A 15,454-nucleotide genomic window follows, 5' to 3' on the forward strand; every position below is an offset into this window, starting at 1 on the left:
AGTGAGGACTGGTATTTCATAAGAATCAGCTGGGGTCAGAGAGATGAAGGGCCACTTGGAAGGTCTTCATTGACTCTAATACTTTAAAAATACCCTTTACGGTTGAAGGGCCTTTTTTCTAGATATAGTTTCCAATTCAGATACAAAATAACAAACAGGAATTGTATCTAGGGAGCTCTGTCCTTTGCTTGGTGTTGTACAAAACAGAGGAAGGCATAGTCCCTGCTTCAAGCAATGTCCACAAACATGATTGTCAGCAGAGCACCCCACAGCAGCAAAGCTTGTTTCTGGTCCTGCCTCAACTTAATTCATTTTAAATCTCGTTGTCTCCCTCCTTAGCAGCCCTTTTTCAGGGATCAGAGATGAGCACCCATCAGAAGACTGACTGGTTAATGTCAGCATTGTATGTATAATATTTATCTATTTTAATAAATGGTCTTTGCTAAAGATGACTGTGGGTAGGCCTGGGAAGAAACAGTTCTGGCATAAGAGGGTTCCTTGGTATGTATTCCACTGATGTCACCTGTGTGCAATATTCACAGACTATTCAGTGTCTTCCTTTTGTGACGATTACTCCAGCTCACTTTCTAAAAATCTCTCATTACCACTTATGCTTTTAAAATTGGTCTTCTTTTATAACCAAGCTCTTTCAAGAGAGACCATATAATCAATGTCTATTGTCCGATTTAAAACTGGGAAGTTTAGAAGACAAAAGGCAGGAATCACCGCAGAGAATACTGAATGACTCCATCTCACGTAACACTGAACACTTAGGTTTCACAATGGTCAGAGGTATCCCTTACTAATACACCTCTACCCCGATATAACGCGGTAAAGCAGTGCTGTGGGGGGGCGGGGCTGCGCACTCCGGCGGATCAAAGCAAGTTCGATATAACGCAGTTTCACCTATAACGCGGTAAGATTTTTTGGCTCCCGAGGACAGCGTTATAGCGAGATAGAGGTGTACAAGGAACATTTCTCTCACAAATGGAATGAGCTATAGTTGCACTGACAGTCATTTTATGTTATGTTTACATCAATGAATACTGTACACAAGAGCCAATTAATGGTTCTTAGGCCTTAAAATTAACCTGTCTTGACAGCAGCGCTCCCATGTTGCAGGAATTACTTTTCACAGTGGAAAAGTCTTTCAAATGTGTCATATTATATATAAACATTCAATTTACCTTTCAGTTATTTTTTTTCATTTTCCTTGATGCTTTTGTAAATATTAAAGGTAAGTTTTGTTTAAACAAAGCTTTCCCCTGACCCAAAACCACTGTCTCCTACCTGAGCTGGCAATGAAATCACAAATCATTTCTAGCACCTTAGGGCTTGTCTACACTTAAAATGCTGCAGCTACATTGCTGTACTACTTCAGTGAAGATGCTACCTACGCTGATGGTAGGAATTCTCCGGTCGGGTACATAATCCACTTCCCCAAGAGGCAGTAGAGAATTCTCCCGTCAACCTAGCGCTGTCTACCCCGGGCGTTATGTCGGTCTGGATTTTTCACACCCCGAGCGACATAGTTATACCGACCTAATTTCCTTGTGTAGACCAGGCCTTAGTCAGCTCTGTGACAATAAATTAGCACAACAGTGACTGCACTGCATGTTCAAGCAAAAGGAAAAGTAACATGGGTAAACTGGAAGGGGGAGGGGGATGGACAAATGACACCGATGGCAAAGGAAATGCCTCAGATCACTAGCAGGGTATGTGATAGTCTGTACTCTTATGTTCATCCTTTTTACAAGACTAGGATACATTTTATACAAAGTATGCCTTGTGAGGTATTATTTGAAAACTCACAATCTGCTGAACATTATTGTCCTGCTAAAATGTGTGTGGCAACTTTGTATGTAAAGTTATAAAATTCTACTATATAAAACATGTTCCAAGTCTAGGGAAACAGCTTCAAACCAGTTCCCAGAGACAAAAGTGTAGCCAACACCTCAGACAGGTAGGTGTCAACATAATTAGATGGATTATCGCCTGGTTAAGTGGCCATATTTTGGCAGGAAAAAGAGTGAGAGTGAGAAATTTACATGTTGGCAAAGAAGCAGCTGGAAGTTCTCATCTCCCCAGACTTCCTGTCTCCTGAACCCCACCTGGAGACGATTCTCAAAGAAGAGGAAAAGGATAAAAATGAGGAATAGAGGCCTCAAATCACTTCTCTCCTCCCTCTTCTGCCCATGACGTCCACACCTGAAGGACAAGGAAAGGAACAATGGACTGGGGGAGAGGTCCTGGCTGAAAGGCATCCAGCCAGTAAGATTGCAAAAGAACATGTGGTGAGAGAGATCCCTTTGCTTTCACTTAGCTGGTTAAGTTAGGTATTAGTTGGCATTTTACCTTTTATTTCTTTGTAACCAATTCTGACCTTTATGCCTCATTATTTGTAATTATTTAAACTCTTTCCTTCTGTAATTAATAAACTTGCTTTATTGTTTTATCTAAAATAGTGCATGTTAAAATTGAAGTGTTTGGGAAACTTCATTTGAGATAACAGGATTTGTGCATATTATTTTCTATTAATAAAATGACGGACTTTCTGTGAACTTGTATTGTCCAGAAGGAAAGAGCTCGGCAGTACAAGAGACACATTTCTGGGAACAAGTCTGGGACTGGGAATTTGCTGGTGTCACTCTACAATGTAATTCATGGATGGCTGGCTAAGCACTCATACAGTATAGCTTGGAGTAATTTACATGCTAGAGGCTGTCTCAGAGCAGGCAAGGAGTGGTTGCTCTCATAGCCGAGCAGTGTAAAAGGCAAGCCAGGTTGGAGAATTGAGGGAACACATTTGTTCAGAATTTCAGATTGTACCCTGGGTAAATAACAGTACAGAAAACATCTCTATTTCTCAATGTGGGCCCTTCAGGAAAGACCTCATTTCCAGCATTTCTGTGATGTGCTGTGAACACACAAACTTGACTTACCATGCGTCCCCTGTAACCAAAACAAAGGACATGCACTAGAGGAAGTTATAGAGGAGTTTTTGGAAGAGTTTTGGTTTTTTGAGCTACAGAAACTATGGGTTGGGAAAATTCTTACACGGTGGGAATTCTTAAGGTCAGTCTGATAAAGTGGGACAACTAATGAAAGTTCATCGAAAGATCTAACAACTTGGGGTTTTTCCTGAGGCAGTTTGATGTGGCCTGGCAAAGTGCTTGCTCTGGACTGGCTCCTGGCCAGCCTAGAGACTCTGCCTCACTCCCAAAATCCTGCCACGACTATATCGGAATGCTGAGGGCAGGACGCTCTTGGTGGACGGCTCTAGACTCTAGCATTCGCTTCTCTGACAATGCCTGGCTTTGTTGACCTCTAGGGCCCGCCATGTAAGGCCAATTTCTTTTTCTTAGGTGTTTGCCTGTGGTATGATTGTAGACAAAGTATACAGTCTATTAAGGGCCAAATTCTGCCATCCTTAACCACACTAACTATTACCTTACTCCCGGACTAGTGCCTTGAAATCAATGGAACTACTCATGGAAGAATCTATTGTTCAGTGTAAGCAGCACCTGCTCTTTAGGGACAGGAGTTGGTTTACAATACTAGCTAATGTACCGGTGCTCATTTTTTTTCCTGTACCTGCTCTCAGGGTTAAGTGTGATGGGCTCATTTTATTCATGCAAAATTAAATGCCTACTTCTACATAATTGCTCTGGGGTTAATGCTGTATATTCACTTTTACCACATTCGTGGTGATTTTTGCTTTTGAATCTGGCTGCACATAGTTTAGAAGCAACAATGGCAAATAATGGAATCATTCAAGATGCCATGAAGAATTTAATCTTGTCACAGATGGTGGATTCCTTGTGCCCAGATATAGGATTACTTCGACAAAAGCCAATTTGCAACATTTCAGTGTTGCCTAGTGAAAAGAGCACTAGGGACTCAGGAGACCTGGGTGCTAATCCTGGCTCTGCCACTGGCCTGCTGGGTGATCTTGGGCAAGTCACTTCACCTCTCTGTGCCTCTGCTTCCCCATCTGTAAAATGGAGATAATGATACTGGACTTCTTTGTAAATTGCTTTGAGATCTACTGATGAAAAGTGCTAGGTAAGGGATGGGTACTGCAATAAAATTAAATGAATGCTCTCGGCTGTTAAATAATGCACAAGCAGGAAACAGACAGTGTTTGACTCGGCCAGAGAACAACACTGCTACAGAAATTAGGTTAACATGAGTTAAAATAAATAATAATTATAATTCTTTAACAAATGTGTTTTATTTTTGGAACTTGTTTGGTCCTATATTTTTAAATAACTTTATGAGAACAAGAATAGCAGTAAAACATTGCTAGTAAGTTATTTGATTTCTACAGAAAGCCATTTGAAAGCTAGCTAATGCTGTTACTAGAACACTCATGGTTTATAGGGCTAGACATTCAGTTTCCATGATGCTTTCAGTTGGCCTTGGACAAGCATCCGAGTCACACTGTATGCCTGTCCATGCTGTATGCTGAGGGATAGCTCTACACCGCTTTGTTCTCAGGCCACAGCTGATTAGGTCTGAAGAGATCTTAACTGAAATCTTAATACTGTTCTATGCCTGACATTCAATTTTGGAATAACATATTCTGGTAGAAGGCCACCACAGTTTTTTTTTTTTTTTTTTTAAAGTGGTGGCCATCTCTATGAATAAAGACAGACTTTACTGAGAACTCTACAGCCTTCTTCAATGGGGCTTTATAACCAAAGAAAACTGCAGAGCAATCAATCCTTTTAGTTATAATATTCCAATTTTAACTCCCGTTTTATTACTCAGTACGACATAAAAATGCTGTTCCCTTAGCTACAAGGTACTTTGTCCCACAGTAAGCTGGGAGTGGAACACACACCCCTTATAAAATTCCTATAACTAAGTCTGCCAAATCAATTATACTGCAAGCCCCACTCCACTCACAACATCCTGCATATTTCACAATGTTTTTGTTTGCTTACTTTGATTCATTCTGTTTGGTATTGATCTGAGAGATTCCAGTCTCAGGATATTTTCCTAGTTAAATACCTTTACATAAACTATAAAAACTGGTTTTAGCTCTCTCCCTTTGACATCGAAACATCAAATGGTCCTGAGCTCATCTGGGTCTATCTAATTCAGGCATTCACGTACTCATGATTAAGTTATGTACTTTGAATACACTCTGGACAGTGGCACAATCCCATTTCCTCCACTGTCACACCTGGATATAGTAGCCCTGAGAGCAGCACATCTGGGAGAGAGCAGCAACATTAGGCACACTGGTTGACTGACACAATTAAGCTGCTTTTTAGTAAGGTGGCATTTTCAGGAGAAATGTCACAGAACAAGGGCTCAAGGACTCAAAGATAATGAGGCATGGTAGCAATTCCTGTGGGTAAGTCTGACCACTGAGATATCTCTCACACCAACCCATCTCTATCCATAATAAACCCCTTATGGTTCATGAACATTTTACATACAATAGCACAGCACAACATCCACTACCACAGGGGGCAAAAAAGAAGAGATCTGAAAGAAACTGATCCCATTAAAAATTTAGTAACAAATAAAATACTCACTGTAATCACGGTTTCCACAAAGCACTTTAAATATGGACTTTCACACTGGGAAAGCATTTAACGTTCAATGCTCCTTTCCTAATATGTATAAAGTGACATGAGAATTTACCTGGAAAAGGTAACTGGATCTACTTACAGTATGTATGGATCCCAGTGTGGACTGCTTTGCATAATGCACTCAATGGGACTACAAGGGGTACTAGAGCCAATTTGGCACTAAGATTTTTGATCCCTCACAGTCTATTGAATCCTAAATTTTTTTTAAATAAATGGAGATATCCTATCTCCTAGAACTGGAAGGGACCTTGCAAGGTCATCGAGTCCAACCCGCTGCCTTCACTAGCAGGACCAAGTACTGTTTTTGCTCCAGATCCCTAACTGGCCCCTTCAAGTATTGAACTCACAACCCTGGGTTTAGTAGGCCAATGCTCAAACCACTGAGCTATCCCTCCCCCCCTTTCTTGATTTTTATACTGAAGTCATAATACTGAACTATTAGCACCATAGTTATTTCTATGGCAACGGAGCAAACTCTGATGTCATAAGCATAGGGATTTTGAATGTATCATGGGTCTAGCAGAAGGGGAAACTGGATTCTGGAGGAGAACTGGACTTATTTAAAAACAGATATCAGAAATAATTGTAGGAGAAACAGCAAAAACATCAGGCCAAGTATTCTATAAATACGCTGCCCTTCCATTCAAAGATCTCAGAGTATCTTATAATAAAGCAAGCCTCATAAAATCCCAGTGATGCTGGTAAGTAAATCCCCACTTTGCAGCTAGGGACACTGAGGTGCAGAGAGGTGAAAACAAAGACCCCCTAACTCACAGTCCCTATAACTTAAATTCTAGACCACTGGTTTTCAACCTTTTTTCATTTGCAAACCCCTACAAAATTTCAAATGGAGATACAGACTCCTTTGGAAATCTTGGACACAGTCTGCGGGACTTCTAGGATTCGCAAACCATAGGTTGAAAACCACTGTTTTAGACAATGCTTCCCCTCAGGTTTTCAAGTTTACCCAGTGCAATGTTGCTCTTTAGCTACAATTCGCTAACATTAAAAGGACTCGCCAGGCCATTTTAACAGCCATCTACTCACCCTGACACCATGCACCTGATCTTTCTTTGCATGGGACAGGCGCTGATATTTTTTAACCTTTTGAATAACAGTATTTTGCAGGCTGCCAGTTGAATGATTAAGAGGAACATACGGTATATAAATGTATCTGTGACATTGTAAGGGTTCATTCTGTACAAAATCCCACACAAAATATGCCTTGCGGCCAGCCAATTTTTCAAACCTACACAGTGAATGCAGAGACTAGGCATCTTTAAATAAGGAAATAAAATACCAATAGCCCAAGCACAGCTCAATCTGGCAGGGTCATGGGCCTATGACTAATGTAGCTGTGTTAGGTCTTGCCAAAGCCGACCCAGTTGCCATATTAATTTAAGTAATTCTGTCATAATGCAAAGTAGCTACAGATGGCAACCCTTCATTACAGAAAGAAGCGAAGCATGAATGTGACCAGGGCTGAATAGAAAAAAAAGTTCAAAGGGAAATCAATGTTTATAAAAGAAAATGTGAGAGCCAAAAACCAAAGATGATTTAGCAAATACTGTAGCTCTGCATCCATCCAACTGGCTCGTCTACATTATTTTATGTGGTACAACATACAGCTGAAAGCCAGATTCTGATCTCAGTTACTAGGGTGAAAAGCCAGTGTAAAACTTGCAGGTTCGCTGAATTTACAGAGGTGTAACTGAGGTCAGAATTAAAAACGTAGGTGCCTGGTGAAGATGTAAATTACAAGATCAAAGTTCAGGCTCAGTACAGCTTACTAGCACCCTGAAATATAAACAATATACCTACAGTTTGGATGCTTAACTTATTCATTATTCATAATATGCTGGTGCCAACCAAAAAATCAGATGCAACCTGTAATGGGCCAGATTCTGAGCCTGTGTAAATCACATAACTCCACTGAAGTAACTGGAACTAGGCCAATTTATATGATCTGAAGATCTGGCCCATGGTCAGTTCCTATAATACTACAGGTATTTTGTCTTATGCAAATTTCTCTTTTCTCATACAAAATAGATCCTCTAAAATAGATCACTTATAAATGAATCAAAGGACAGTGCAAGATTATCATGGTGCGTTAGTGTGAGCCCGCTAAAAGGCTGCCTCAGGGACCAGCCTATTAGAATGTATACAACATATGAGTAAAGAATTGAAATATTGCGTGGAAAAAAAGAACCACCCCTATGAGCCTAACAAATGCCATCTAGCTGGAGGCCAATGATGCTTTGTGGATAGCTTTGAAAATAAGTGGATTCTTTTTTAATTTGCATCTTTCTATCTATCTTATACTAAGAACATCAGCATAAAAAGCAATACGTGTTTCTCCAAGGGGCCTTTCACTCCTGCTAATTCCTCACCTGAAATCAATCCTTCTTGTTAAAACCTCACAACTGGCTGCTGCAGAAGTGAGCGGAATGTCAAACACCAAGTGAAGATCATCATAAACGATGACTCAAAGGATCAACAGAAATGGGTTGCTTAATGGAGATGATCTTTTAGTACAGGTGGGCCTGGCTTGTACTCAGTGGGTGAAGATCAATGGAGGTACACTAAGGTTACATTTGGCCCCGTGCATTCATGGATACTTTGGGGCAGTTTCCTAAAACAAGAGGTTATCCACTAAGGGTGAGCTCTACAGGTTTCACTGTATTTTCAGAGGAGGAATAAGTAAAAGCAGCACATGGAGGAGAAAAAAAATCATGTTTTATGCAAACATTCTTACTAAAGACAGGAGTAGTGCAGGGGGAAAATACACACACACACACGATTTTCTAAACAGAACATTGCTTGACATTTTTAAAGGAGGTGTCAGTAGTTCTTTATGGTTTGATTTCGTACTAGATTGTTTAGCAGACTAATATCCTTTCTCTGCAAAGAATGCACTGTCTATGGGCAACATCAGATGCTTATGATGCACTTGTAATGTTGTCAGAATACAAATGTCCATCTGGGGTGCAGAAGGCACAATCAGCACTCCCTGAACTATGTTGTTTTCGGTTTTTTAAATGAAAATGCTGTGGTATTTGATCATGTTTAGAGTACCCGATCTCAATTTGTGATAAAAAAAAAAATACAAGTAGCTCTTCTGGGGAAAAGAATGTGAATCTCTGCCATGTTATCTTAAGCAGTTTATCGACGTACTTAACAGGGTGTTGCGGGGGTTAGCTAGTGTTTGCACTGAACTTTGAAGATGCAATGTGCTATTCAAGTGCTATGCAATGTGCTATTCAAAAAAATAACTAGTGTCTATAACAGTCAGTGACTCGGTATGAATGAAAATAGAGCAAGTGAAATTATCATACGCGGAGCAAGAAGAGAAATACAGAACGTGACAGGCTGCAGCAGGCAATGTGAAAGATATAAAGAAAATATAGAAACTTACATATCCGTCATCACAAGGGCTGAGAGAGTAATATCCCTTTATGGACAAACAGGCACACATTAAAATGAAGAAGATTAAAAAAATAAGTTACCAGAAACAACTCACAGAGAAAACAGTTAAAAAACCCAAAACCAAATCAAATTAGTTGAAGAGTAACAGACTGCTGAGTTTAAAGAGCGTAGGGCAAACTCCTCCGCCTCCTGCAATAAAGCTATTAGTACCTCTGGCTGTGGGACTGAGAACAGGGTAGGCCTCTAGTTGCCATTTGCATTGTTAGGCCTGCTACAGACACACCTGGTCTACACACACTTTTTGCACAGGTATAATTATTTTGGTTCTGGATATGATTTTTTTAACCAATATATTTTTATACCAGTTAGGGTTACCATTCGTCCGGATTCCCCCGGACATGTCCGGGGGGAATTTGTAAATGTCCGGGCCCCCCCCCCCCCCCGCATGCAGAGTGCACGCGGCTGACAGGGCAGCCGGCCGGATGGTGCCACTTACATGGGGCTCCGACAGCCAGAGAGAGCCCCTCCCCCGCTTCCCCTCCTCTCCCCTGCAGCTGAGAGCACTCCCTCCCTGCATTCGCAGATCACCAGCCGGCCGTTCGCACCGGCAGTCTGGAGCTCCACCCCCTGCTCCTCCTCCCCGGCACGCTGGTCTGAGCGGCAGGGTAAGGGGGCCAGGGGGTTGGAGAAGGGGCAGGAAGGTTCTGGAGGGGGAGGTCGGGAGTTCGGGGGGGGCTTTCTGGGGGTGGGGGTGTGGATAAGATTTTGGGCAGTCAGGGTACAGATAGAGGGTAGGGTCTCAGGAGGGGGCAGTTAGGGGACAAAGAACAGGGAGGCTTAGGTAGGGGGTGGGGTTCTGGAGGGCAGTTAAGAGCAGGGGTGCCAGGAGGGGTAGTCAGGGGACAAGGAGCGGGGGGAGGGTTGGGGGTTCTGAAGGGGGCAGGAAGTGGGAGGGAGTGGAAGGGGCAGGGGCGGGGCTAGGGCAGGACGGGGGCGGGGCTCCTCCCGTCCTCTTTTTTGCTTGCTGAAATATGGTAACCCTAATACCAGTACAACCCCTAATGTGGATGCAGTCAAACTGGTGTAAAGGTGCCTTCTACCAATACTTCTTCCTGTACAGGCAGGGCCGGCTCTAACTTTTTTGCCGCCCCACGCAAAAAAGAAGAGTACCGCCCCCCCGCTAGCGCCACGCCGTGCCGTGCCGCCGTACCCCCCCCCAGTGCCGCCGAAATCCCCGCCCCCCCCAGCACCACGCCGCCTGAATCCCCGCCCCCCAGAACGCCACGCCGCCCGAAGCCATGCCCCCTCCGAGCACCGCGCCAACCCCCGCCCCCCCAGCACCACGCCAGCCCCCGCCCCTCCTCCGAGCGCCAGCCCCCCCAGCGCCGCGCCAACCCCCGCCCCTCCTCCGAGCGCCAGCCCCCGCCACCCCAGCGCTGCGCCACGCCGCGCCAGCCCCCACCCCTCCTCCGAGTGCCAGCCCCCGCCCCCCCAGCACCGCGCCGCGCCAACCCCCGCCCCTCCTCCGAGCGCCAGCCCCCCCAGCGCCGCACCGCGCCAGCCCCTCCTCCGAGTGCCAGCCCCCGCCCCCCCAGCGCCGCGCCACGCTGCGCCAGCCCCCGCCCCTCCTCCGAGCACCAGCCCCCGCCCCCCCAGCGCCACGCCACGCCAGCCCCCGCCCAATAAATAAATAAATAAAAACCTGAGCGCCGCCCCGGCCCAAGGTGCCGCCCCAAGCACGTGCTTGGTCGGCTGGTGCCTGGAGCCGGCCCTGTGTACAGGAATAGCTATACAGGTATTAAACACCTTCATACTGGTATAATGCCTTCATACTACAGGGATTGTACTGCTGTAGCTATATCGGTATGGTTAGAGCAACAGATACCAGTGAGCCCAATCTTGACTGGATGACACCAACCACTGAGAATGTAATTGTCAATGCATTCACTTGCACTGCTTGGGACTTCTCACAAGTGCAGCGTGACAACTGTGAGAAATAATATGGGGGGTGGGAGGGGCAGGATTAGTCTATAAGCAATTTCCTACCGAAGGCAGCTTCAGAGTTGAACTGAGGTGAGTTCCCAGAGGTCAAAGTCAGGGCGTAGCTACACACAAACTGGAATCAAACTATCTAAGGGTATGTCTACATTTGCAGAGTTTTTGCACTGTAAGTTTCACTGGTGATAGGGAACCGGTGAAAGAAAAGCGCTGGTTTGTGTATTCACTTAATTCCTCAGGCGTCAGAGAGTGTTTACACTAGCAGCACTTCCATCCCGGATGAGAGCAGCGCTGTAGGGCAGCTATTCCACAGTGCAGCTCTCTCGATAGGTCTTGTGGGAAGAGGGGGGTGAGCGGAAGGCATTCTGGGTCCCTGCTCAGTGCTCCGTGATGCCCTGCTTCATGTCTCAGGAGCCCCATTATTTCCTTGTTTCTTTCGTGGCATTTTATTTAACCCCCCCCCCCCCGTTGTCTGGCTGCTTTCACCGCCACATCTACAAAGGGAAAGGGAGTTTCAAACTTCCCGGGGCTTACAGAGGGAGGAGCGGACGTCTGTTTGCCTGGCGTGAGAGCAGCGGAGATGCTGGCCAGAGTGGTCACTTTTGGAACTGTGGGTTATCCTCCGGAGGCCAAAAGGTGTTTACACAGGTAGAACGTGTCTTCACTTTCACAACTGCACAAAAAGAACAGCGGAAAGAACTGTATGTCTCTCGTGAAGGTGGTTTCTTTTTGTGGTGAAACTTCTGAGTTTCACCGCAAAAAGTCATTAACAAGTGTAGACGTTCCCACGGTTTTAGTGCAAAAAAAGGGACATTTTGCGCTTTAAATGGCAAGTGTAGACATAGCCTAAATCAGTTGTAATTCCCACCTTCAGGGCATGTCTACACTTACCGGTAGATTGGCACTGCTGCAATCGATGCAGCGAGTGTCGATTTAAAAGCGGGTCTGGTGAAGACCCGCTAAATCGATGAGAGAACACTCTCCCATCGATTTGTGTACTCCACCTCCCTGAGAAGCGTAAGGGAAGTTGACGGGAGATGCTCTCCCATTGACACAGCACAGTGTAGCCACCACAGTAAGTGGATCCAACTACGTCGACTTCAGTTACCTTATTCATGTAACTGAAATTGCGTAAGTTAGATCGATTTACCGCAGTAGTGTAGACCAGCCCCAAGTTATTTCAGTACAAATCTGCTTGTGCTCATTTCAAATTAAGAGTGTCCTTTTTCGATTTAACTTAAGTTGTTTTTAAATCTAAATAGGACATTCTGAATCCAAAATAAGAGTGTTCACACACAGACTGGCACCAATATAACTTATGATACAAAATGCACCCACTTGGTTTATTTTGGTTTTAGTTTGTGTGTAGAGAAGCCCTCAGTATTTAGTTACTCCTGCCTTAGGGTGACCAGATGTCCCGATTTTATAGGGACAGTCTGGATATTCAGGACTGTCTTATATAGGTGCCTATTACCCCTCTGCCCCATTTTTCATGCTTGCTACCTGGTCACCCTAACCTGCCTGTGCAGACAAATAAGTACATAGGAAAATGCTACAATCTGCAAGTCCCTCATTTAAGTAGCACCCATACTGTACTGTTCCTTCAATTTAAGTAAGGATACAGGAATTTTGCTACTCTCCATCATGACTGGGATTTGGGAAATAGCATTTGTTGTGTTTGCCTGTGAAACCAATACCTAGACCATTTGAGGGAGGAGAGAGGGGAATAAGATATAGGAGTCCAAGTTTCCCCTTCCCTCCAGAATTAAGACATTTTATTCAAACATCTCCCCTACCCTCAGCACAGAGGGTAGTTACACATGAAATGCACACCATACTCTGCATCAGCTGGAAAGCATAACCTGTCTTTGTCTAGAATATAGAGCAGTTTTGTTTCTGCATTATCCAAGATCACACATGAATATTTTTTTCTACACAGGAGTGGGGAAGACAGGAAAGGGTCTATTTTGTCCTGGGACGAGTCTACTTAAGGCTATTAGCTGACATAATAGGTGTTTTTGTTTTTAAAAAGACAGAAGTACACCCACAGAAAATTTAATGAGTACATTCTGGAAAGCTAAAAACAAGAATTCTACTATTGTGCCGCCTGGCTTTGCTCCGGTAACCTGCTATAGAGAGCATTTTACAAACAAAAAAAAAGAACACTTGCTACAAAGTAGCTACTATTTAACGGCACATTTACATTAGCAAGGAAGGTGTGCTTATTAAGGAAAGGAAGCAGTGGAAGACCACAAGAAAAGGGAACATAGATTCATAGATTCATAGATTCTAGGACTGGAAGGGACCTCGAGAGGTCATCGAGTCCAGTCCCCTGCCCCTGCCTAACATACTATGCTAGGTTACACAGTAAAGAAAACAAACAAAACCCAAAGTCCCAGAGGCTTAAGACAATAAATGACTTGTATGCAGGTATTAAATAAATAGGCACCTTAAGCAAAAGCTGACGTCTGACAAGAGTGTCAACATAAAAAAAAATAAGGGTTTTTCCTCACAGACCCTTATGAGCTATGCCAAAAGAAATCTACCATTTGCCAAACGGACAAGTACAACATAAGTAGAATTATGGTTTAGTCCCCAAAAGGTAAACAGAACGCAAGGGAACAGCAAATAGCCAATGGCAAAGAAAGAATGTAATATGCTTTTTAAATTAAAGGTGAAGGACTTTACAATTTAATATAGGTTCAATATGTGCTGTCAACTATTTGGATTCTTAGTCATAATGCAATCCCATTAAAAGAGCAATGACTGAGGCGCACCCAGGACTCTAAATACAACAGGCTCCATCAAGGAAGTTATTTCTCTTCACCTTCATACTTAGACGTTTCACTGACTTTGAGTGTTTTCTATTTCATTGTTAATATTTTGTATTTTAGGTGCCTCATCGGCTTCTATGGTTTGTGTTTCAGCATTAACATATTTTAAAATATGACCTAAAAAAAAATAAAAAAGTAACAATAAGGGCTAAATGCTCCAAACTGCCATGATAAAGTCCCTCTCTAGAATAAGATAAAAGGTGGTTTTAAAACAAAATTTCAGTTTTGTCTAGACAAGGATAAAAGGGATATTGTAAGTATGCATTAGCTACCCCGTGCTAACGGAGTTGGAGGTGATAGACAGATCTGTGTAGCTCGGATTGAGCTAGCACGTTACAAACTGCAAGCATGGATGGTGGTATAGGCTAGTCAGCCGAGTACTTACTGTATCTAGAATCTCGGACAGGGTTGTACTCAGGGCAGCTAGTCTGTACTGCCATGTCATAGCTACACTGCTACTTTTAGTGCATCAACTTCCCCAAAACTAGCACACATGCATCTATCTAAAATGGAAATTACACCTCCAGCTACAGTGTAGAAATGTCTTAAGGTCTTTTGAAAGTTGAGGCTTCTCCTTCAACCTCGTCTTCACATGGAAAAAAATTGGATTAAAAAAATTTTTTTTTTTTTACAATGTATTCATTAGCATGTGGCAAATAACGTGATTAAATCCTCAAGACAAGGCAATTACAATTCTAACTCAGGGTAGCTGGTCAATATAAATCCTAGGCTCCTCCTAGTTTTTGTTGCCTGAATTTCCTTGATTTTTAAGGGTTTTTTTATTTTCAAATAACTGGAAGAATATTTTTCATCAGACTAACCTAGGATCAAAACAGAAGAGAACCAGTGGTCTAAAATACAGACAAGTGGGCTAAAATGTAGAGGCCAATCCTGCAGAGACTTAAGTGTGAGAATAATTTACTCGTGCATAATCTTATTTGAGATACTCATGCTTGAATCTTTGCAAGATTGGGTCCTTAGTGTGCAAACTAAAATACAGTCTGCATTTATCATTAAACATTTTAGTTAGAGACCTTGGTTTTCTTCTGCCAAATAACTGTTGAGGGGCCTATGGTCTGAAAAGCTTTAAAAACAAATGTATTTAAACTTGTAAAATTATTCCTTCAACTGAGAACATTTTTTAAAGTGTTCATGAGGCTGACATCTTGAATGTCAACTTTCAATCCAAACAATTACATCTGAATTATGAAGCACTAACAATAGGTATTTATTACGCAAAGGCTATCAATCTCACAGGCAGGAAGCATACCCCATACTACAATGTAGAAAGTAGTACCAGGGCAACCAGTTTTACTCAACTGAAGACCATGAGCTTGATCCTGCAAGATGCTAAGCACACTGGCTCCAACCCAGCAAAACACTTTAGCATATACCTAATTTTAAGCATGTCAATAGTCCTAATGAAGTTAAAGGGACTACTCATGTGCTAAAGTTAAGCATGTGCTTAGGAGCTGTGCTGGACTAGGTCAGAGTGTTCAGTACTTTGAAGGATCAAGCCCCACATTGCCAATTAGCCAGAAGCCTGTTAGCCACACCTAGCTTGCATTAAACAGATATGACTTCAAAGAT

The 15,454-nt window shown here is 43.1% G+C and overlaps 1 protein-coding gene across 3 annotated transcripts in view; it reads right to left on the reverse strand.

The window, feature by feature from the left end:
- The window catches only part of ARMC9 (armadillo repeat containing 9), a 105,136-nt gene that overhangs the window by 52,485 nt on the left and 37,197 nt on the right, over positions 1-15,454 (reverse strand). The window lies entirely within an intron of this gene.

This window comes from Terrapene carolina, unplaced genomic scaffold (genome assembly GCF_002925995.2).
Source record: "Terrapene carolina triunguis isolate 2854851 unplaced genomic scaffold, T_m_triunguis-2.0 Scaffold88, whole genome shotgun sequence".
NCBI lineage: Eukaryota > Metazoa > Chordata > Testudines > Emydidae > Terrapene > Terrapene triunguis.